Here is a 26,083-nt window from a genome sequence, read left to right as displayed (position 1 = left end):
CTCCCAGCACCGAATGTGTGATTTTTTATTATGTTTTTTCCGCGATGTTCGAGGACACCTGCCGCTGTTTGCAAATCCAACATGGTTGGCGTTTCCAAAAACATGACGACGCTTTTCATCAACAAATCAGCGGGCACGTCTGAAGTCCGCGAACATGTCTGCAAATATCACATAGGTCCCTGGACCAATTGGAGGCCAGGCCGCAGAATGAACACGGAAGTGAGTCCGCGGACCGAATCCAGATATTACCCATTTAAAGGAACTACTTTTTGGATGTTTTAAAAATAAACTGCTGGACAGATTCACACCACACCACACATTCAGCCTGTGCTCCTGCTGCAAATTTGGTGAAAATCCGTCCAGCGGTTTCGGCTTTAGGCGTGAGCAAAACTTTTATAGCCAATACGTCTATAAGGAAATCCACTAATTTTAGAACCCTCCCCCCAATAACTTTTCCACGCTGGAGGAAACCTCACAAAACTTCACAGAATCAATCTGAGGTGACCATATACTTCTTTTGCAGTTCAGCAAGGAATCATGCGGGGGGGGGGCAAAGTTATAAGCGCTCAAAAAGTGCTCTTCCTATGGGTTGATCAATTTAACCATAACTACAGGGCTGCTACTACAGGCCCTGTAATATGTGATGTAAATCCTAACAATGTTATCATAGCGGGTGACTTTAATTCGGATTGTGCAGTTCTTTATTATAGGGAATCTCGCTTCTTAGTAAGGGAATCTCGCTCTCTCTTGAAATCAACAACCAGAGAATTAAAGTGGTGATGCATCTCCTATTGCCTGTCATCGTAACCTGGAAGCGAGGGAGATCATCCTCTTGTCTCTCTAGGGGAATGTATATCATAAATTCCCCGTTATTTAATCAGCCCAGCCTCCTAAGCGCTGACGTGCCTATCACCTTTACACACAATATTTCATTCTCAGGTCTTGGGTGGGCTCCGTCCTTAACTCATATTACTCCTTGTATTAATGGTCTTAGTGTACTTTGGAATTCAGGTAAACTAGATAAATTAAATCTGTCTTTGCTAACTGTTCTTGAGAGCAATTTGGCTTTTGGTATAAGAAGTGTTTTTACCTATAGCAAGACCATTTTTGCTTGCCTATAAAGATTTATGAGAGGTATTTGCATGGGTTGAAAAAGAGTAGAACATGTCTATAAGAAACAAACAACAGCAGCCAAAAGAGTGAAAGAGCTGAGTTGAGATGTATCCTAAGGGATAGACCAAGGCTAACAAGAGAATTCAACAGACATATAGTAACTTTTGTAAGAGCATGAGATATTGATGTGGCTGATAGCCAGAGTATTATGTGCACACTTAACGGCAACATAACCTCATACATTTGGGAAGCTACCAACTATGATCATTCTATGCAACCAACATTGCAGTTTGTATGATCACGGAGAAGGCGTGGGTATCTCATTTCTAGACTATATATGCTGCCATTAACTGCTCCTTTTTAACGGTAGTGGTTGCTACTTCATGAACTTCCTAAATGGGAAGGATGTTTTTCGTGGGATGGCATCCGAACAACGATCACAAAATTGAAGGCCTCAAAGGCCCTAGGACTGGACTATGTTTCTCCTTGTCAAACTCCATTTTTTGGGCCAGGAAGCTATATTTTTTGGTTGATGATATTATCCAAAAAGATATCCTACCCCCTACTTGGAACCTTTCTTATATCATTCCTATCTATAAGAAAGGAGATAGAGAGAGAGCCCAAGAAATGATCGACCAATAGAAATCCTGGACACCTGCACCACGGTCTTTGCAGCATTGTTGCTTAGAGAGATGTATTCCTGGGTAGAGAAATTGGGCACATTTTTTGTTTCCAAGTGGGCTTTCAAAAATCACAGGGTGCCTCACCCAATGGCACTTTGTGTAATGGTCACCTGGTATCCACGGTGATGTAACTCAGCCTGTTCTGACCTCTTACGACCTCGAACCCTTCCCTGGAGTTTACTCAACTGGAGACTGGGCCTGAAAAACAGATTGGTAGAGATTATCTCCCTATTGTCTCTGTGTGCTTGAACCCCTTCTTCCCCGGGTCCAACCTTTCCCTTTGATCCACAGCTCACCTTGTTTTCTTGGAAAGTGTGCTCTCCGTCCTGCAGGGGCGCGTTGATTGATGCGGGCTCGTTGCTGCCTAGTTACTTCACTGGCAAGAGTCTGACAGGTAAGTATAATGAGTCTTTTGAACAGTTCTCTAACGTCGTTCCTTTCCTTCCTTAGATGATGGCCAGCGTCTGGGGATGGCGATGTGCTGCTGAGATGAGTAGCGCTGAAGGTGAGTGAGAGCGCGATGTGCGATGCAACCTTTTCGTATTTGTATTGAACTGAATTCTTTTTCTGTGTCTTTTAGGTGCCGCAACATTTTCAGCGTGGATGCCGGTTATGAAGAACAAATGCGGTGAGTAAGCGTGGTATGCGGCGCCTCTAGATGTTTCCACGCTAACCTGGAGTGTCTTTTCCCTCTTGCAGATGGGTGAGAAGATCTGGAGACAGAGTTCCTCCAGAGCGGCTGGGATTCAGGTAAGCAATTGAAGCTTGTACAGTCTTTAAAAATAAGCCAAGATTTGCTGAATGCTTACTAATGCCTTTTTTCTGTTCTTTTCTCTTTTCCTTAGGAAGCGGCGGCCGGGATGGGAATGACACCACCGACGATGCCCGCAGAACAGAAGAAGCGATGAATGATTGGCAGAAGCGCCGCAAGGTAAGACTGTTCCTAACTGTGTTCTTGTCCTTGCAGGAGCTGAGTGCAGAAGAACGATGCAGGCCTACTGGAGACCGATCCCAACACGGTGAGTGTCACGCTGCAGGTGCAGAAAACACAAAGCATGTTTCTCAGCCTGGGCGTGGCTTAAATAGCCTCTGGGTATCCCAGGTGTCTCTGGGCTGAACCACACCCAAACGACTAGACTGCACATGCAGTTCTGGGAACCGAAATATGTGGGGGCATCCATCTTGTCCCCATTAATGCACTACAAGTCCAATCCCCAATGTTATCCTATGGAAGTGAGTGAGTCTGGTGCCACAAGCGCCAAGTCTGACTCCAAGTGGGTCTTTGGAGGGATGGAGAGGCCCTTGAGGGCCATGTAGGTGATTGTGGCCTGGCTCCAGCCTGACATCTTGGAGGGCTGGGGACATGAGGGGCAGGAATCATGACAGATCTTCACCCTTTGGGGAACCCCCCCAAGTAGACATATTTGCGACCGGAATCAACCATAAGTGCGAAAAGTATTGCTCAAGGGAATTTCCCCCGAGATAAGCCGTAGGGGACGCGTTTGTGGTGGAGTGGAACTACTATACACATTCCCTCAGATTCCCGTCATTCCTCAGGTCATCAGGAGATTGAGACGGTTCGAAAACTGCATGATCCTAATTGCACCGGATTGGGCCAGGAGAACGTGGTACCTGGACTTTCTAGACAAGTTCATCTGCCCTCCAATACGTCTTCCTCAGAGGGCCTTCTCTCACAAATGGAGGGCCAGGTTCTCCATCCAGAGGTCAAGACTCTCAACCTTCATGCTTGGTATCTGAAAGGCTGAGATACATGGATTGGGACCTTCCAGATGGCAGCATGGAGGTGTTGCTTTCGGCAAGAAGGCCAGCAACACAATCTCTATACCGTTGCCGTTGGAAGAAGTTTTGCAACTGGTGCAGAGAAAAGAATGTTGATCCTTTTCTGGGTTATATCCGGGAAGTGTTGTCCTTTCCCTTGTCCCTGGCACATAGAGGCCTCAATATTGGGACAATTAAAGGTTATCTTGCAGCACTTTACATTTTCAAGCGCTCTTCGGAAGAATGTCCCTACTTTAAAATTCCTTTGATAATACAATTCTTAAAGGGACTCACCAATGTGTTCCCTCCTTACCCTTTGCAAGTCCCAGTTTGGGACCTTAATCTGGTTTTAAAGTTATTAATGTGTGCCCCTTCTGAACCCTTGCACATGTGTCCATTAAGATTATTAACATTGAAAACAGCTTTCCTGGTTGCTTTAAAATCTGCAAGAAAAGTGAGCGAATTGTAGGCACTGTCTTCTGGGCCACCCTATACTGTGTTCCACAGGGACAGAGTGGTATTGAGTCTGCCGAGAATTTTTTTTCAGAAGAAGCTAAAGCTGGATGTAATACATCTAAGATGAGGAATATGTTGGAGGATCATCCAGTCGAAAGAACGTTACTAGTTGGTAAGTAACTTGTTCTTCTAAATACCAATAGATGATTGCCTGTGCAAGGAATGCTGTCTGGGATAATGCAGTATGGGAACATGGTAATAAGTAACCAGACTAACATAGTTAAAATCAATGTCGGATGTGACTGGATCGAAGTGTGTAAGCAGTTAGGATTGGCGGTCACGGGCAGTCATAGGCAAATTGATATACAGCTTGACGGGCACTAGGCCGGGTGTGCCGTTCTATGCTGAAGGGGTAGGAAAAGCAGAGTGCAATATGCAGTGTATTCCCAATATTGCAATAAGGCACAGTAAGCAAAATGCAAGATGCTGTGGTGACTACAACTTGGCTGGGATTCTATCCATAGTACAGTAGGCAGGGTAGACTGAATGTGAGATGCTAGCAGTAAATCAAAATGGCTGGGTGCGCATTAGACTCTCAGTGATACATGAATGCATGAATGCACAGTAGGCTAAATGCAAAATGCTAACAGTAAGACGGAATGGCTGGGTGTGCAAGGCGCTGAGGGCTCTCAGTAACAAATAAAAGTGCATAGCAGCACAGTAGGCTAAATGCAAAATGCTAACAGTAAGACGGAATGGCTGGGTGTGCAAGGCGCAGAGGGCTCTCAGTAACATATAAAAGTGCATAGAAGCACAGTAGGCTAAATGCAAAATGCTAACAGTAAGACGGAATGGCTGGGTGTGCGAGGCGCAGAGGGCTCTCAGTAACATATAAAAGTGCATAGCAGCACAGTAGGCTAAATGCAAAATGCTAACAGTAAGACGGAATGGCTGGGTGTGCAAGGCGCTGAGGGCTCTCAGTAACATATAAAAGTGCATAGCAGCACAGTAGGCTAAATGCAAAATGCTAACAGTAAGACGGAATGGCTGGGTGTGCGAGGCGCAGAGGGCTCTCAGTAACATATAAAAGTGCATAGCAGCACAGTAGGCTAAATGTAAGATGCTAACAGTAAGACGGAATGGCTGGGTGTGCAAGGCGCAGAGGGCTCTCAGTAACATATAAAAGTGCATAGCAGCACAGTAGGCTAAATGCAAAATGCTAACAGTAAGACGGAATGGATGGGTGTGCAAGGCGCTGAGGGCTCTCAGTAACATATAACAGTGCATAGCAGCACAGTAGGCTAAATGCAAAATGCTAACAGTAAGACGGAATGGCTGGGTGTGCGAGGCGCTGAGGGCTCTCAGTAACATATAACAGTGCATAGCAGCACAGTAGGCTAAATGTAAGATGCTAACCTGAGGGCACAATTTGACAATAGGCGCAGTGTTAACACATTATTCAGAGCATCAGCCACATATTACAATCTTGCTTGTGGTAGCGACATTGGGTTAGCAAAGTAGCAGACTTCTGGGTAAAATGTACAGTGAGGGATAAGATTTCGCCCCTGCATGGGCAATTAATCGCAGAGATGCATTCTACCAACAATATTATGCTTTGTCATAGGATATAATGAATAAAAATAACGTGACAGGTTTTATGAATTAGGCTTATTGCAATATTAGACGGATCGTCGAATAAGCACGTAGGTACAGTCAGTTATAGTATTCTCAAAATACGGGTATCAACAGGACTCCAGGGGACAGAGACTCGCAATATGTAAATTGTATGCTGCAGTGGTGAGTGGCGTAAAGCGTTATTCTGAGGTGCCGGACTCTGTTATGGTGAGGCGGCAGCTGATCGGAGGGTGCAGAACAGTGGAGACTCTTAAAGTTTGGCCTTAGGAGAGGCCAATACCACAGGGCGCAGTGGTCAACATATTCTGTACTCACGTGGCTGAAGCGGATATCAGAGCGGCAGCCATTCTGGACGACGACTAGAACAGCTATGGACAGGCACAGACAGGTAAAGGCCTTGTTCAGGAGGCCTTAGTCGAGTGAGGCCGGCTTCTGCCTCTGGCCGCTCGCTATTGGCTTAATAGCCGTACTGGATTAAGGTGCTAGGCAACAGATGGAAATAAAACCAAATCTCGTTGGTCAACAGCCATTTTACGGTGCAGCCACTTTCGTAGATTCCCCTCGTGGGTAATAGAGACATACAACCTCTGAGTAAAAGACGGGCAAAGTGGCTGCCCTTGTAAAGTGGACCCCCGTCACGATTTCAAGGAACATATAAAACCCTTCCTTGTATGGTTGTGGCTTTTCCATAGAACATTTGTCTGCAACTAGAATTAAATTGCGATGACATTAGAAAATGTTAAATTACTTCCATTAGGGTGTTGCCTAGAAAAAAGTAAAATATTACTTAGTCTTAGAGCTTTACTGGCCAGCGTAAAATAAATACACATTTGGCCAAGATGCCAGTAGAACCTATTACTTACAAATTGCAGAGCCAACATGGGGACCAAAGTTGACCTATGTAGGGAGCATCTATTGTACTTCGGCGCCCTATGAACAGGATGATTTAGCCCAGTAGGAGGCACATAACACAACAGTTAAGAGATGGAGCTGGCAGCCTGTGGATCCCCAGGGTCATGCGTTAAAATGGAGACAAAGAACAGACCTTTGGATCTCCTGAGTCAGATGGAATGAGGTAAACAAACAGGTGATCTGTCAGAACCCTGGTGGCGCAGCAGCATACGTGGAGAACAGCAGAATCCTTCAAGACGTATAAAGAGGGCCACCAGGCAGGAACATAGCTCCACTATCAGGAAAAAGGGAAACCCAAATCTTCCTGAGGATCTCAGTGACTGGCGCAGTGGGGCTCCATGCAGCCAGTGCACCAAAGGAAAAACTGCAAAAGAAGAAACGCTGTCAGGGCTTTAAGAAATTAGAAGGCGCATTTTCATCCAAGATCGCAACCAATACAATCTAAGGTGCAGGGAAAGAACTAAAAGGAAGCACCCTAGACGTCAGTACAGTTCAAAAAGTTCTCGGAAATATACTAAACATATAAGGGCCTACAAAATACTTCCTCAGTGTTGTGCAGTGGTATTTACTTATTTCATGGACATTACAGGGAAGGCAATGCATTTTTTCATAAAAAAATGCTTACAAATAGTTGTAACATTTATTTACAGAGCAGAGGACTAGTGTCCTTAACAATGGGAGAGAGAGTATTGATATAAGACACAGGGAGGTAGAAACAAGAGCAAGGCACAAGGACAGTAGGGCTTGACGTAGGAATGGCATACTGGTGTAAGTGGTATGTTTTAGGATAAGGGTTTTAGGATAAGTGATTTGACATGACAAAGTAACATGACAAAGTAAGGGCTGAGGAGAAAAGGGATATGTAGTGGCATACAATGCTATGCGCGTGGTTCTTACGGATGGGAGGAGAATTAGGAGGTTAGGTTAAAAAAGAAATACAGTGGCAGTAGTCAGGAGAAGATGATTATGAGCAGTACAGAGGGAGGGATCTAGTACACGAAGAGAGCAATAACGAGAGGGGGGCACATGGTACGAGAGGTGGCAATGAGGTGAGCCGAGGATGATCGTAACAAGTGAAGGGGAGAATAGGAAGTCAGATTGGTCGATAGATAGGGTGGTGCAAGTTTGTATATAGTTTTGAAGATGATGGGAATGAGTTTATAGTATGCCCTCTGTTGCATAATTAACCGTCCTGACTGACGACAGGCTGTGGAGGTGGAGGTGAAGCAGTGAAGGTTGAAGTATGAATGGACAGGAAAGGTGAAGACTGTGTCGAGAGTTGAAAAAGTATAGTTAGGAAGGGTTTAAAGTAGACTAAAGTAGATGTAGTACTAAAGAAGAGATTAGGTGCTTTACAGTATGAAGAGAAGAAGATGTCTTATTTTTTTGATATTGAGGAGATTATGTGTGGCCTTTTTTGGAGATGTAGAGTTAGAAGTTGTGAGAGTGGTCGAAGACGACGCCAAGGTTGCGAGCAAAAGCAGATTAGGGAAGGTAGTCAGGGATGAAGAATAGAAGGGGGTAGAGGAAGAGATAGCCTGTTTGGATGAGCATTAAAGAACTTCAGTTGTAGTGGAGTTGACAATAAGTGGGTGAGATGCCATCCAGTTTTCTTTCAGTTAGGTAAGGCCAACCCTTTAGAGTAGCCAAGTGCAGATGAAATCTATAGCAATTGTTCATTTTTGCAACGCAGGAGCATTAACATGCAGGAGAAGCCTGCATCTCGATAATCATGCTGCATACGTTAAATGTGCTTCATCCATATGGCACACAAAGCAAAATCTGGGGCCAAGTGCAGATGTAATCTGCAGCAAGTGCAGAGTAGCTTGCTGATCACAAGTCCCGAGGAGGGCAGTGCATGATGAGGTTCCAATGAACGTATCCTTGCCAACATCCCAGTACGCTTAGCGAACGGAACACTTGGATTATATGGAAATGTCCTTGTCTTCTGGGAGTTAATGCAGGGAATTGAGGACTACTAAGATGCGCAGGTTTCCTCTCAGGCCCTGGATGAACCTGGCCATCTTTTTCTGAATAGCTTGTATCGGCAGAATCAAGCCTGTGAGTACAATCAAGAATAGTTTGGAGAAGTGATCTATTTTGGCTCGGGACACCTCACTTTATGTGACATATTAAGGGAGTGCAGAATGGGTTTTAGCATGTGGAAGGAGTAGCACAATTTCTTCTCACGTCTTGAATTTGAAGGGTGAATGACAGCAAGTTGTAACATATGTGACTTTTGATACACATTATATGTACATCTGGTTTCTAATGTAATGCATTGCTGGTACTGAGCATTACTAATAAGAGCAAGAATATATACATTTCAAAAAGAGAATGGCTCAACTTTGTCTTTCAATCCTCTTCTAGCACCCAGCAATGAGTCCTCACCTTCAGGTAAGTGTCAATTTTCTTTATTCTGTGTACTGATTTGAAATATGGAGTAAATGAGGTTAGCTGAATGATCTCGGTAGCCTATTTCTGAATACCTTTTAAATGGAGGGTTTTGCCTTTAAAGGTGAGGGGAGCTAAGTATAAACCACAACAGTGATACATTTGAAAGAGTAGTTTACAAATTATACAATCACACTGGGCCAATCACTGTGAGATTTGCTGAACCATTGCAGAAATATTTAATGTTTCCAAAGATCAGTCTGGCACGCGTTTAGAGCAGAACAAGGCTCTTCTTCAAAGGCTTTAACGTTCTTGAGTGGACACCATTAACTGAGAGGGCTATTCAGCCAAAGAGTCAATTTTGTGTGCCTTAATTAATCCTGCGCTGTTGCATCTTACAGATATAATGTCTACCAGCATTTCGGCATCTGAATGCAGGAAGCGTAGAAGCTGTTCAGATGGATTCCTGGGTAGAGAAATTGGGCACATTCTATGTTTCCAAGTGGGCTTTCAAAAATCACGGGGCACATCACCCAATGGCACTTTGCTATCTCATCTCCATGCTCTTTCTCACTCGATTTTGGGTATAAACATCTATATTTTAATTACTGGAAGGATTAATAAGAATTATAAAAGTCAACTCAACAAAGAGGGTTCTCTGTCGTGCTCTTTAGTGACCTTTGTTGGGTTACGCCAGCGTTGTATCCTCGCCCCCAAGCTCTTCAACGTATACATTGCCCATCTTGACTGATTATGGGGTCATTCCAGCTGCCTTCCTGAAAAATGATGGTCAATTTCACTGCAATGGCTGGCATTAGCTGATGATTTATTGTTTTTTCACCCTACCCATATCGGTCTACAGAGTAAAATTGAAAGTTTCTCACAATATGCAGATCTTATAGATCAATTATCAAAAACTGTTATTTTCACAAAGAAACAGGTTGGTACGATCTGTCGTTGGTCGCTTGGCGACACCCGACTGGATGGAGTTGATGTTCTGACCTACCTTGGCTTTACTATTTCTAATCGCTTCACTAGGATACTTCAAGAACAGAGACTGAGGGATAAGATCAAGCCCTTGCAGGCCCACCGTCAGCATATATATTGACGCTTTCAGAGGGTTTCAGTTTTACCACTAAATAAGTTTTTTTTTTGGAAAGTCGTCCCAGATTTGATGCATGGTCTAGATATTTTGACTTTCTTAAGACACTTGAAGACTTGCTCTGGACGAGGACCTTTTGAATTGCTCTGTTTGTTCCAAACTGCATTTCTCAGGCATGAGCTGGGTTTGATCTCATTAAAGTGCTTGGTACCATAGAAAAAGCTATCATTCATTGTTTGCAAAGTTTGTCTGTCCGCCTAAGAATTCTCTATTTGCGGATCTCAGAAAGAATTTGTTAGAGAACACAATTCCCTCGCAGGTATTATTTGCCTCACCACAAGAATACATACTGAGAAAAATTAGCTCTGATATATGGGAACTAACAAACAAACCAGTCGGGGTACATAAAAAGTTACTTCAAATGGATTGTGTCCTCCCACGTATTCCTCATTTTAGATATATCCTTACCTTCAGCTTGCTGCTTCGGAATTTTTGTTCTCTCTCTCTCTCTCTCCACTAGAGGGTGCTCCACTCGATGCCGCAGCATCGATGTCCCTCAGCAGCATCTGTCGAGCACCAATGTCATCCGCTGTGTAAATGCCTTGACGCACCCTTTGGTCTCAGTTCCGTTTTCTGTTAGCTTCGCTTCGGATCGTTACAAACGGCGCTTCAGTTTTGTGAGAAATGATGTTGTCTTCATCAAACCCTTCCACACCGAAGACGGGATTCAAGAAATGCCAGAAATGTGGGAAGAAAATGTCGTTGACTGATCCCCGTAAAAATGTTCCTCTGGTGCCTCGGTTCCGACCACCGTATTGATGACTGCGGTTCTTGTCAGTCGATGACCCAGAAGGCCTTAAAAGAACGAAGAGGTAAACTGGCAATGGGGGAGGGTTCATCGAAGTCTTCTTCGAAGGGGAGAAAGGACTGGGCTGAGTCTTCGGTAAAACACCATAAAAAATATAGGTGGAGGAGCAGATCCGGGAAGACCTCTTCATCGTCCTCCAAAAAGACGAAAAAAAAATGACACTGATCTCCCTCGTCTTCTTCTTCCTCAACGTCATCTGAGGAAGTTATAACATGTCCTTCAAGACATGACTCCCCGAGAAAATGGGAAGCATTTAGAACTTCTATGGTAAAAAATGTTGAGAACGCGGGCCAGACCCCCTCAAAAAAGTCTAACGAAGACCATGCCCCTGCTCATGAGAAATGTGACAGGGGAAGATCTAAAACAAGAAAATCCAACAAAAAATGTTTGAGGGTGTCATCCAGGTACTCTTCCCAGACACCTCATGGAAAAAGCTTACCGGTGCATAAACTGGTGGTAGAAGGAAACAAAATGGCTTCAGACTCTAATGCGTCATCGAGGTCTGTATCGAAAACGCCATCAAAGGGGGTCGAGCACAAGGCATCAACGACCCAATCTAAAAAGGTCACATCGAGTATACAGTCGACATCATCAAAGGCTTCTTCGACAGGGTCAATGGTCTCGACAATTCCTTCGATGATTCCTTCGAGGGCATAGAAACCTCGATATTATTGAAGGCTGTTGCTACAACTTCGACTTCATCAACGTTTTTGTCGACGCCCAGGCCTATACCAATGTTAAAACCTATACCATCTGAAAAGGTTTTTCATCCTGAGAGTAGACATGATTTCTTTAGGACCATGTCATCCATATATGAGGAAGAGTCATCAGCAGATGAAGAGGTTTCTGCTGCTGGTGTTAAATTTGGCACAAGACCAGTCCCTGAGAAGTTAGTTGAACCTCAATCTAAAATTCAAGATCTACATGAATGCTTGCAATCAACAAGTGGTCTGGATACCTCTCCAGAATACGAATTTGAAAAACCAGACCCAGCAGAACATGCTGATGCGGGCTATAGAATATTCATGTGTAGAGTGACTGAATGCATGGGATGGAGTAGAAATGTGCCTGTCTGTCAAGATGATGACATGACTGATATCCTTTCAGGAGGACCTCAGCAAGACCCCATACTTGCCTTTCAAGTAGCCTTACAAAGGAGGGTTAATTCTGCATGGGAACATCCTGAAGCCAATCCAGCAGTTAATAGTTAATAAAAAGTTTGTGTGAAAATAAAGACCCTGTAATTTTGACCCAGAATACTTCAGTAAACACCCATCTCCAGAAAGTCGGGTAGTTCAAGCAGCTACCTCTGCTAGAAATGCTGCATACCTCAAAATTCCCCCAGATAGGGATGATAAGAAGGTTGATGCATGGTCCAGGAAGATTTTTACGTCAGGGATCATGGCTTTAAAATCCACTAATGTAACTTGCACCCTGGCAAGGTTTACATATACCCTGTGGGACTGCATGTCAGCGGCAGCTGAACACATCCCAGAAGGTGAGGAACGTGATGGATTTCTATCCATAATAAGGGATGGAAAGGAGGCTTCGGGATAATGCCTTCAATCAGGTTTGGACACAGCTGACAGTATCAGTAGGTCCATGGCATCTAGCACTGTGCTACATAGTTGTGTGTGGCTAAGAAAGTCAGGTTTTGCACCAGATGTGCAATCCAGGCTTCTTAACATGCCATTTGACCACTCGAGGTTGTTTGGCAGCAAGGTGGATGAAAGTTTGGAGAAGCTGCAGACCTCCAAAGTGGTGGCAAAATCACTCAGTGCAGCTATAAGACAACCTCAACAACGCCCCTACACAGGTGCATCTTCCCAGAGGGGTCGTACTTTTCGTTTTTATTCCTCATTTGGAAGATGAAGAGTACAGGCCAGTCAGAGAGGTCAGGGGCGAGGAAAAGGTGCTAGATCTGCCCCAGCAATGGCATCTGTTCCTTCAGCCGCTGCTGCAGCTGCCACAAAACCACCCTGGGTTTTGACCCACAAGACCCCAGTCGTAGTCAGGATCTCAGAGCATCTGGAAGAATGGCGGGGCATTACTTCAGATGCTTGGGCACTGGAAACAGTATCCCAAGGTTACTTCCTTCCTTTTCAAAAGAAACCTGAGAATCACCCACCGGGATACAACTCTGTCAAACATCCAAATCCGCTCCTGTTGTGGGAAGTCTTAACCCTGCTACAGAAAGGTGCAATAGAACATGTACCTGTAGCGGAGAGGAACAAGGGTTGGTATTCCCCATATTTCCTCATTCCAAAGAAAGACAGAGGACTGAGGTCCATCTTGGACCTGAGAAACTTGAACACGTTCCTAAGGAAGGACAAGTTCAAGATGGTCACACTTTCTCAGATCCTTTAGGCTCTCCAACTCCAGGACTGGTTGGTATCATTGGACCTTCAGGATGCTTACTTTCATTAGCCAATCCACCTCAAGCACAGAAAGTACCTGAGGTTTTCGATTGGCAGTTCTCACTATCAGTTTCGAGTTCTGCCATTCGGGTTAACCTCCGCCCCAAGAGTTTTCACCAAGTTGATGGCGGTCGTGGCAGTGAGTCTCATGAGAGGGGGGATTCATGTCTACCCCTATCTGGACGATTGGATGATCAAGGCACGTTCTCCAGAACAAGCCCACAATCATCTTTCCAAGACTTGTCAAGTCAAACTTGATACTATCACAGAAACTCCAGTTTATTGGAGCAGTGCTGGATACTTCCTCGGGCAAAGCCTCACCTCCTGAAGAGAGGGCTTACCATATTCTGCAGATGGTAACAAAATTCCAGAATGCCCAGTATCTACCGGCCTTCAATTTTGTCAGGTTGCTCGGCCTGATGACATCCTGCATTTTTCTGGTGCCAGAAGCCAGATTGAGACTCAATGGTCCCAATTCTCAGGGGAAATGTCAGATCTATTGCAGTTTCCAGCCAAGTAGCACAGGATATACAATGGTGGGCTTGCAGACATCATATCCTCAGAGGAGAATCTTTTTGGCAACCATGGCCGGAGATAACAGTAGTAATGGACTCCTCACTCACGGGCTGGGGAGCTCACACCAGCGAGTTGACAATCAGTGGTCGTTGGTCATCCGTCGCTGGTCTCCATCGGAGTCCAAACTACACATCAACATTTTGACTAGCGCTGAAAGCCTTCCTGCCCTCTCTACGGGGAAAGAATGCCCTGATAATAACGGACAACACGGTGGCCATGTACTACCTCAACAAGAGAGGAGGAGTAGGGTCACTGCCACTGTGCAGAGAGGCAGTGCAGCTCTGGTTCTGGGCAATACAACAAGGGATCTCTATATCAGCAGTTCATCTAGCCGGAGAGCAAATCACAGCAGCAGACTCTCTGTGCAGGCAGAGCACAGTCTCCCACGAGTGGGATTTAGCTCAGGAAGTCATTCAAGAGATCTTCACCCTTTGGGGAACCCCCAAGTGGATCTGTTTGTGACTGGTACCAACCGGAAGTGCGAACTGTACTGCTCAAGGGAATTTCCCCCGAGAGGAGCTCTAGGGGACGCGTACGTGGTGGATTGGGAGTTTCCACTTCTGTACGCATTCCCTCCAGTCGCTGGGATCCCTCAAGTAATCAGGAGGTTGAGGAAGTTCAGGAAAACCATGATCCTAATTGCCCCGGATTGGGCCAGGGTAACGTGGTACCAGGACCTTCTGGCCATGTCCATCTGCCCTCCAATACGTCTTCCAAAAAGAGAGGATCTTCTCTCACAAGAGGAAGGTCATGTTCTCCATCCAGAGGTCAACACACTCAACCTTCACGCATGGCTTCTGAGAGGTTGAGATATAAGGATTGGGACCTTTCGGATGACGTGATGGAGATTTTGCTTTGGCCCAGAAGGCCAGCAACAAAATCTCTGTATCAGTGTCGTTGGAACAAGTTCAGTAACTGGTGCAGAGAAAAGAATGTGGACCCGTTTCAATGTAATATTCCCACAATATTGTCTTTTCTATTACACTTGGCTAATCTGGGGCTCCAGGTTGGTACGATAAAAGGATACTTAGCAGCGCTTTGCATTTTTAAGCGCTCCTCAGAGGAGGAATCTTATTTTAAGATAACTTTAATAATTCAATTCTTAAAAGGTCTAAATAATCTGTTAGCTCCAATACATTTTCAAGTTCCTGTGTGGGATTTAAACTTAGTTCTGAAATTCCTCACATGCATTCCATTTCAGCCTTTACATTCTTGTCCACTAAGGCTTCTTACTTTAAAAACAATACTTCTTGTAGCATTGACATCAGCCCGCAGGGGTGGTGAGTTACAGGTGCTTTCTAGCGGTTCTCCTCACACTATCTTTTATAAAGACAAAGTAGTCCTTAGAGTAAAACCACCTTTTTTTCCAAAAATTGTTTCAGATTTTCACCTGTCACAAAAAATAACACTGCCTACTTTCTACCTCTATCCTCACGCAAGTAAGGAAGAGGCACGGCTACATAGACTATATCCCAGAAGAGCTCTTAGCTTCTATATTTCAAGATTGGCAAAAATACGTCAGTGTGATCAACATTTTGTGGGATACACTGGCCGCAAATTAGGACTTGCTGTAACTAATCAAACATTATCTAGATGGATAATTTTGGCTATAACAGAATGCTGGAAAAGAACCACCAGATGGGCTGAAGACTCATTCAACCAGGGGCATGGCAACTTCGACAGCACTAAAAAGGGGTGTCCCTGTACAAGATATTTTTGCAGCAGCCACATGGTCATCCATGCATACATTCATAAAACATTATTCTCTAGATACAACTTCTTCTCAAGGAGGTCTCTTTGCTAAATTACAACAAGGACTGTGACACTCTTTCATCTTTAGACAACGTCATAGAATGCTGGATGAAAGAAAATTGGCTGTGTTTAAACAGCTCTAAGACCAAGCTCATGATATTCGATTCTACACAGGCCAGAAAAAAATTGAGCCCACTCTACTCTTCATTCTCCATTAAAAACACCCCTATTCCGATTTCAGGAAAAGTGAAGACTCTAGGAGTATATCTTCAAACTACATTAGGTGCTGAAGCACATACAGCCTACCTAAAGAAAAATTGTCAATATCACCAAATACTACTGAAAAAAATCAGACCACTGCTAGACCAAAAAAATAGCACGACCATTGCTAGAACTACAATACTATCCAGATTGGATTATGGTAATGCCCTACTCTTAGGAGCTAATAGCAACTGCGTGAAGACATGCCAAATAATTCAAAATAACGCCATCAGGACCATCACAGGAAGAACTTCGAGGGAACACATCACCGGCGAAAGGAAGGCCCTCCATTGGTTGGCTATGAAAGAAAGAATTACGTTTAAGTCTCTCACTATGGTTCACCGTTGCTTATATGGCAATGCACCAGCTTACCTCAAGAAACATTTCAAGTGGTATGCGACCACAAGGCTGCTGAGTTCCTCTAATACAGGCCAACTGCAAACCACCACAACAAAAAAGCAGCACAGACTCGATAAAGCCTTTCCGACTCTAAGCATAAAAAAATGGAACGAACTTCCTACCTCACTGAAGCTCGAGTCCAACTACACTCTCTTCCGGAAAAAAATACTTTTCAACAGGTCAAATCGTTCACGAGGAAATCTGTCAATACACACTGTGTCCTGTTTTTCACTATTTGTTGTCCTGTCTCCTTGTCAGCGCTCTGATGCCCGCGGGCTTTCAGCGCTTTACAAACATATAAATAAATAAATAAATAAATCTGTACTTCATTCTGTACATGACTAGAACATTTCTGTACTCCCACCTCCAAGACAAAACTGCTTTGGGAGACTATCTAAGATGAGGAATACGTGGGAGGACACAATCCATTCGTAGAACAAGTTACTTACCAACTGTAACGTTCTTTCGATTGGATGTTCCTCCCACGTATTCCTCATCGACCGTCCCAGCCAACCCCACAATACAGTTGACGTGATTTACACTCTAAATTTTTTTAAGACATGCGTCAAAAGAAGCATGCCCTTTAACCATAATCCATGGGCTATAATATACGAAAAAACAGAACTAAGGCCAACGGGCACGCATGAGGCATTTATACAGCGGATGACGTCAGTGCTCCACGGATGCCGCCCAGGAACATCGACGCCACGGCCTCGAGTGGAGCTCCCTCTAGTGGAGAGAGAGAGAAAAAAAAAATCTGAAGCAGCAAGCTGAAGGTAAGGATATATCTAACATGAGGAATACGTGAGAGGAGCATCCAATCGAAAGAACGTTACAGTTGGTAAGTAACTTGTTCATCTGTGGGAATGGAGGCAAACCATACAGCAAATGGGAACCTATTCTCTATATTCCAAATAAACAGCTCATAGATGTGAGTACTTAACTAGCTGCCTGAGACTCTTTCTCTGCAATAAATTGAAACCCCATGTATGCGACTCACATTGAATGAGATTGGTACCCTGGAATACCCTACGTCCACGATTGTGCTTGGTATCCAAAAAAAAGATGTAAGCTATGCCCTAAAATAAATGCACCTGAAACATCTGATTATCTACTGTCCACAAATGGTATGGTATAGTATTGTTTATTTATAAAGCGCCTATACACAGGCAAGTGTTTCAAAGCTTTCAAGGAGGGGTTCTATATTATTTTGCCGCGTTATTTTTCATCACAGGTTTTTTCATCGTGTTTTTTTTTTCGAAAAACTCTTTTTTTTCATTTTTTTTTATGGTGGGGGTTTCCCCCTCAAAACCCCCCTTTTTTTTTATTCCCTTACACCCACAACCATATATTTAATTTTTTTACCCCCCAAAAAAAAAAAGTTTTTTTTCGAAATAAAAACAGCGATGAAAAAACCTGCAATGAAAAATACCGCAGTGAAATGCGTGTATACCCAAGGAGGGTGGGAACAGGGGAAAAAACAACAGTGGCTCAGAGCCCTTGAAATTCTGAGATGATAATAGTCTGCACAGGCATAGTAAGTGCGTAAAATACATTTAACAGTTTGAGATACACCAAATAGCCCTGACGGGGATTGTGCAGTTTTACCAGTGCAAATTAAGGGGTGAATAAAAGGGAGAACAGACAGACGATCTTCAGTTACGGTGCATACGGATCATGCAAGTGCACAGACGGTCACAGGAAGCGGGAGGTCCAAGTGCACCTGGTCGGAGCAGACTGGAGTAAGTGCAGAGAGAGCCACTCTCATTGGTTAATTTACAAGTGCAGTGAGTGTGGGTGGGATGTAGGGCCCTAAGGCAAGTGCAAAGAGGACTGGTGGGCGGTGCCAGGGACCTGTGAGACTCTGAGGTACACTTGCCGGCCAGACGGCAGCTGTAAGGTAGAGGAGGGAGAGAGGGAAAGAGCAGAGAGCTAAGTTAGCTGGGTAGAGGGGAGAGAAGGTAGAGGAAAAGAAGATGGTCTTGAGGAGTGATGGTCAGGATCCTGTATTTTTTGGTTGATGATATTATCCAAAAAGATATCTTACCCCCTAAGTGGAACCTTTTTTATATCATTCCTATCTATGATATGATGTGACATTTGTAACGCGCCTATACACAAGTGTTTCAAGGCGCGACGAGGCAGGGAGGGGGACAAAGGGAAGACAGACAACGATCCTACTAGGCTAGGTGTCATTCAGATCGCGCAAGTGCATGGGTGGGGGGAAGGGAAAAGTGCAAGGGGAAAAGGGGGAGGGGAAAGTGCAGTAAAGGGATAGTAGAATAACAAGATAAATAGTAAGGGCCAGCTGGTGGCAATTGCAAGGTAAGTGCAGACAAGTGCTGGGAAGGGGGGCTGTAGGGATACAGAGACAGTCCCGCAGTGCAGGGGTTGCCAGGGAGGCAGTGCAAGGGGAGAGTGGCAGGGCCAAGGACCGAGATCGATGAGAGTAGCCCTGTTGCCGAATCAGTGCAAATTCAGTCAGGAATTTAGCAGGGGAGAGGGGGAGAGAAAGCAGAAGCAAAGAGGAAGGTTTTGAGGTGCTTCCGGAACCGGAGATGGTTCTCCTCAAGTTTCAAGGAGTCAGGAAGGCTGTTCCAGAGGGAGGCCCCTGCCGCGGAGAGAGATCTACCCCCAACTCGTTGCTTGGAGAAGTGGCTGACTCTGAGGGAGTTGGATGCGGATGAGTGAAGAGCTCGAGATGGAAGATATTTAGGAAGAGAGAGTTGAAGGTATTTTGGCCCAGGCCCCAGAAGGCCTTGTGGACAATGCAGAGGGTTTTGAACTTAATCCTCGCATGTCAATGGGAGGCAGTGTAGAGTTTTCAGTCCTGGAGAGATACAGTCCCTGGGCTTGAGGCCAAGGACAAGTCTCGCAGTCCTGTTCTGGATGAGTTGCAGATTGTGGAGAGTAGAAGCAGGCAGATTTAGGTAGAGGCTGTTACAGTAGTCCAGTTTAGAGAGAACAAGGGCTCTGGAGACAGTGAGCCTCTGGGGGAAGGAGAGAAAAGGAGGAATACCTCTGAGGAGGTGCAGCTGGTAGTGTGACTTCTTGGACACGTCAGAAATGTGCAGAGAGAAGGAGAGTGTGGAGTCGAATATGACACCAAGGTTTTTTGCCTTGCAGGTAGGAGCAGGAAGAGGACCAAGAGAGGCTGGCCAGAGGGCTGCGGGCAAGGAGGGAGTGGGTGTGCCGATGAGTAGAATCTCAGTCTTACTGGCATTAAGGCAGAGGTCATTGGCGGCACACCATTCCTGGATAGCAGACTGGCAGTCAGAGATGAGGGAAGGAGAGGAGGTGGCCGAGGGTAGCCTGAAAATGAGCTGGGTATCACTGCATAGCACTGAAAGTTGGGGCAGAGAGCGGCGATGCGGTGGGCAAGGAGTGCCAGATACTGGTTGAACAGCCAGGGAGAGAGGTTAGATCCCTGGGGACACCACAGGTAGAGAAAAAGATGTCAGAGAGGAAGGACCCCAGTTGGACCTGGGAGGGTCGATTGGAGAGGAAAGTGGTCAGCCACGCCAGAGCCTGACCAGTGATACCCAGGTTATCACGGAGACGGTCGAGCAGGATGGCATGGTTGACTGTGTCAAAGGCAGAAGAGAGATCGAGCAAAATGAGAACACACGGAATGTTAGAATCAAGGTTGGAGAGCAGGTCTTCACGGATGTTCAGGAGAGCAGTTTCCATGCTTCTGGCAGCTCTGAAGCCAGACTGATGGTCATGAAGACTACCAACAGAATCAGCGTGGAGATTAAGCTGGGAGATGGCCAGTTTCTCGAGGAGCTTGCCCAGGAAGGGAGTAATGGAGATTGGCGGTAGTTAGCCGGGCAGGAGTGGTCGGAAGAGGGTTTCTTAAGAAGAGGATGCACAAGGGAGTGCTTAAGGGGGGATGGGAAGACTCCAGCGGCAAAGGAGTGATTGCAGAAGTCAGCCAGGGCAGGAGCCAGGGAGTCAATGTGGTCCTTGATAGTTTTGGAGGAACAGGGGTGAACCTGTTTTGACGAGACTTTCATAGATCGGACTTGTCTGGAAACCTTGTAAGCAGAGAAAAGGGGAAAGGCAGAGAAGGTGAGAGGAGGGGTGGCTGCAGAAGGGCCAGAGGAAGAGCAAGGAATAGAGGGAGGGAGGTGAAAGGAGGAGAGTGAGGACAGGATGTCCTGAGTTTTAGAAATGAAGTGTGAGGCCAGTGCCGTGCAGAGGGCCTGGGAGGGGACAGGAGAGGTAGAGACTGCAGCAGGGTTGGCCAGTTCCTTGCAGATTTTAAAGAGTTCAGCCGAATTGTTCAACGCCGCAGAGATGTGGGCTTGGATAAGGGCTCTCTTCTTGGTGAGAACGGAGAGCCGGTATTGCCTTTGGAGCAGGCGGCAGGCCAGTTTGTCAGAGGATGAACATGAAACACGCCATTTCCTCTCTGCCACCCTGCACTTGCGTTTTAGGGTGACGAGATCCGAGTCATACCAGGAATTACATTTGGCTTTGGGCTTCAGGCCGATTCTCATGACAGGGGCAAGGATATCAAGAGTATCAGATATAGCAGAGTGGAGAGGGCTGTGTCAGGGTGGGAGTCAGCCGAAGGGAGAGGTGTGAAGGTGGCGGCAAAAGCCTCAACTGACACACGCTTCATGGGTCGGATGACCGAGAAGGAGGGTGGCAGTGATGAAGGTTGCTTTGCCTGAAGGGTAGGGAGGGTGAGGTGTGAGGATAGGAGAAAGTGATCACTCCAGGAGAGAGGAGTGGAGAGAGGGACAGAGAGGGGAAGGTCAGAAGAGATCAGAGCATCAAGAGTGTGCCCTGCAGAATGCGTCGGCGCAGACGGGAGAATAGAGAGTGAGAGAGAGTCGCAGAGGTCGTGAAAGTGTCCAGAGGGGGGACAGGAGGCATCCAGGTGGATGTTGAAGTCTCCAAGAAAGAGGAGTTGAGTGGTAGAGAACAGGAGTGAGGAGGAGAGATCCGCCCACTCGGAGAGGAAGGAGGAAATTTGACCTGGTGGCCGATAGATAGTAGCCACAGTAAGGGAATGGCTAAGAGAGAGAGAGTCGGCAGACAAGGCATTCAAAAGAGGAGTAGGCCTGTGTAGCAGTGACAGTGGCAGGAATCCACTCTGGGAAGATAAGGGCAACACCCCCCCAGCACGGTTGTGCCTAGGCACGGAGAGGATCTTGTAGCCGTCAGGTAGGAGTGTGTCAAAGCTGGTGACAGAGCTGGCCGTGAACCATGTCTCAGTGAGTCCGAGGACATCAAGGTCCAGTTCCTCAAGAAGGCGGCAGATATCAGTGGAATGTTTGACAGCAGAGCGAGAGTTAAGAGTAGCAATGTGGAGAAGTTTGCCATCCTTGAAGGACTTCCGGTGAGGGGTACAGATCAGAGGTACGCCCTGCGGAGGTGAAGAAGGAGCACTGGCGGGGGGAGGGTGGGAGGGAGGAGGCAAGGTAGCCGAGGACAGAGGAGGGGGACAGCAGGAGAGGAAAGGAAGTTGATGAGGCATGGGAAGCGTCTATCAAAGAGGTGGAGGTTGGCCTGAGGGCCTTGGACCAAGATGGTTCCATTAGAGTAGATATTAATGATGGCCTTAGAGGAGTGGAAGGAGGCCAAGAGGACATCCCAACGGGTGCCACCATTAATGGGAGAAGAGGAGAAAGGAGAGAGCACATAGACCATATGAAGGGTCCATAGGTTAGGTGAAGGCACGAAAAAGAGGATGTCGGTGAGAGTTTCCTTGGAGGAGGCACTGGTGTAGGTGTCGGCGATAGGGAGACCTGGGTTGGAGACCAGGATGTCCTTTTTAAACTTCTTCCTTCCAGACTTAGTGAGGAGAGCAGGATAGTCAATAGAGAAGCATTTAGAAAAGATAGGGGAGAGAGAGAGCACCACAGAGTAGGTAGGAGAGGAGGTACCAGGGGTAGACAGACGAGACAGATAGAGGCAAGTGAGTAGAGCTATGGGACAAGAAGACGGCAATCTGGATGCAAGCGCAGAAAAACACATCACATTCTAAGACTGGAGAGAGGAGAAGCCTAAACTTTAGAGTTCTAGAGAGGGAGAAAAGGCCTAGGTTTCACAATGCAATTTTAGTTGAGGCAGAAACAAGCAATTTAAACAATGCAAGCAATGCAAATGTTGGTATGGCAGATAAAGGCACATTTAAACCAGTGGATAGCCACCTAGATTTTAGAGTCCTATAGAGGGAGAAAAGGCCTGGAAAGGAGTTAAGAAAGGAGATAGAGAGAGAGCCCAAGAAATGACCGACCAATAGCAATCCCGTATGCCTGTAGCACGGTCTTTGCAGCATTATCGCTGGATTCCTGGGTAGAGAAATTGGGCTCATTCTATAGTTCCAAATGGGCTTTCAAAAATCATAAACGTATAGAGTCCAATACTTTTATACATTTCTCAACCATGCATGGCTGAAAATTGGCTTTGCTTAAACGTGAATAAGACTGAACTACTATTGTTAGCCCCCACTGACTCTTGCATCAAACTTGATGACCTTTATCTATCCTTCACATCGACAAGACCACCATCCCCTTCTCCCAATCAGTCAAAACACAGGGAGTCTACTTAGATTCCAACCTAACTATGTCTAGATAAGATAGCACAATTGCTCCTTCAGCAACCTACTACCCCAAACTCCTCATTGCCACCAGACAGTTCCTCTCCTCCACAAATCACCTGTCAATTGCAAGAGCCTTAATAGGCTCAAGGTTGGACTATTGCAATGCCATCTTCACAGGCAGATCAACTAAAAATTTGGGCAAACTCGAAACCATTCAAAATAACGCCCTTCGTGTAGCCCTGGGCATCCACAAAAGAGAACACATCTAAGCAGCTTGACAGCAAGAGCACTGGCTGCTGTCCGCCAGTGCATTATTTTCAAAATGCTTGCTCTCCCGCACAAATACATCCATCACACAGCACCTCCTACCTTTCTCACAGAGTCATCATTCCTCACGCCTCCAGACCGACAAGAACACCACACAGCAATCTATTGCCTGCTCCCAGAGTTAAACGTGCCAGAGGGGGAGAGGCAAGCTTCCCCTTCATTGCCTCCAGGCACTAGAAATCCTTCTATGCATCCTCAGATCAGAGCCTTCTCATCTTGCCTTCTGCAAAGCAATCAAAACAAGACAGTTCACCTAAAAAGTCACACATACCGCCCTAAGGCCTCTACCCAGCTACCACTACATGTCTAATGTCAAACAACTGTATCCTATTGACATTGAACTATTAGTTGACAATGAAGCATGATATGCAGCTCAACATGTAACCCTGTGCTGCACTATCACCTGTGTAGCCAATCCGGATTATCTAAACTCAGGTATGGGCCAATGTAACCCATGCACCTAGCAAGTAATACAACCAAGCCATGTTATCCTGTGAGCAAATGTAACCTAGCCACCTATCTATGCACTGTAACTAAGCCATTATCCTGTAACAGTGCCTTGATGACACCGGGCGGTGTGCATGCTATATAAAGGCAAATAAATAAATAAATATGCAGAGGTTGGTGAGCATCTGTGGGCTTCCCTTATCTATGATTCAAACTCCAGATTTGCCGCTGGGGGTACTGAAATTACCAATTACTAAGAGTTGAAAGTTATTCCACCACCACACCAGCAGAAATAGCTAGTGCCCGTAAAACCAGTCCTGATAATGCCAGAAAATCCTGCGGGACTCCATAGAATAGAGATTTACCGCCCTTACCGGCACTTGTAATCTGCCGGTAATTCCGGCAGACCAAGTGCCGGTAACAGTGATTCCGATTGCCAGTATCCTGTGGGTGCACGTGGTTCTTCAGATGGGAGCAGAGTTAGGAGGTTGGGTTAAAAAAGAAAGACAGTGGTAGTAGTCAGGAGATGATGATTATGAGCATTACAGAGTAAGGGATCTAGGAGAAGAAGAGAGCAAAAACGAGACGGCGGCACGAGTTACGAGACGTGGCAATGAGGCGAGCCGAGGATTATCTCATCTAGTGAAGGGGAGAGTAGGGAGTCAGATTAGGTGGTAGATAGGGTGGGGAAAGTTTGTATATAGTTTTAAAGATGATGGGAATAAGTTTATACTATGCCCTCTGTTGCATAGATAACCAACCTGACTGACGACTGGCTGTGGAGTCGGAGGTGAAGCAGTGAAGTTTGAAGACAGGAAAGGGGAACACTGCGTCGAGAGGTGAACAAGCATAGTTGGGAAGGCCTTAGAGTAGACTTGCACAGTAGAGAGAGTACTAAACGGCAGATTAGGTGCTTTACAGTGTGAAGGGAACAACATGTCTTATTTTTTTGATATTGAGGAGATTATGTGTGGCCTATTTTGGAGATGTAGAGTTAGAAATTGTGAGATTGGTCGAAGACGACACCAAGGTTGCGAGCAAAAGCATAGTGGGGAAGATAGTCAGGAGAGAAAAATAGAAGAGGGGGAGAGGAAGAGATAGGCTGTTTGGATGACAAGTAGAACACTTCAGCTGTAGTGGAGTTGACAATGAGTGAGTGAGATGCCATCCAGTTTTTTTAAGTTAGGTACGGCCACCCCTTTAGAGTAGCCAAGTGCAGATGAAATCTACAGCAATCGTTCATTTTTGCAATGCAGCAGCATTAGGCTGCAGGAAAAGCCTGACCATGGATAATCACGCTGAATACGCTACATGTGCTTCATCTTTGGTGCACACACAGAAAAATCTGGGGCCAAGTGCAGATGCAATCTGCAGCAGTATCTTGTTTAACCACTCTGGTGCAATCAGGATCAAAGAGAATCCTACACCTGAGAAGGGTCTCTCACCACGTATGTGACCCGACCCCTAGGCAAACACAGAGCAAAAGTTAGAGGTCAAGTGCAGACGGGTGAACAATGATTTCATGCAGCTAAAGAAATTGCTCCATAAGCAGACACCTGCAGCACTGTGCAGTCCGACTAGGAGTTTCTCCTACTTGAACAGTCAGTGTCAAGATCAAAGTAGTTTGCTGATCACAATGAATGACAGCAAGTTGTAACATACGTGACTTTTGATACACCTTATATGTACATTTGGTTTCTAATGTAATGCACTGGTACTGAGCATTACTAATAAGAGCAAGGCTATATACAATTCAAACATAGAACGGCTCAACTTTGTCTTTCAATGCTCTTCTAGTAACCACACCTGAAAAAACATCTTCAGGTAAGTGTCCATTGTCTTTATTCTGTGTACTGACTTGGAGTGTTTCCACTGAGTAAAGGAGGAGAGCAGATAATCCTGGCCGCCTATTTCTGAATATATTTTAACTGGAGTGTTTGGCCTTTGGAGGTGTGGATAGTGAAGTATAAACTGAAACGGTGATCAATTTGGAAGAGTAATACGGCTCTGAACGCCTCTACTTTATGTGACGTGTTGAGGAAGGTCATAATACGGTGACGCATTTGAAAGTGGTAACAACATTTTCTATGTTGTCTTTAATCTGAAGGGTGAAAGTAAGCAGTACAAAATATATGTGGCTGCTATAACACACCATATTTATATCTGGTTTGTGAACTAATAAGTTGCTGTTAGTGAAATCTAATAGTAAGGGGAGCACTAGTTCCGATGCACATTGAGTATGTCTCAACTTTGTGTTTCATTCCTGTTGTGTGTGTCGTTCCTGTTGCGTGTGGGACATATGGTCCAAACGAAAACAGTAAACATGGCCGCTGAGGTAACAAGCAAAGCAATGTGCTAGCATTTTACAGAGTAAATCCCATACAGATACAGGACTAATTTCCAGAT

The sequence above is a fragment of the Ambystoma mexicanum genome, chromosome 1p (assembly GCF_040938575.1).
Source record: "Ambystoma mexicanum isolate Mex_15411 chromosome 1p, UKY_AmexF1_1, whole genome shotgun sequence".
NCBI classification, from domain to species: domain Eukaryota; kingdom Metazoa; phylum Chordata; class Amphibia; order Caudata; family Ambystomatidae; genus Ambystoma; species Ambystoma mexicanum.
Note: the sequence above shows the minus strand (reverse complement) of the source record.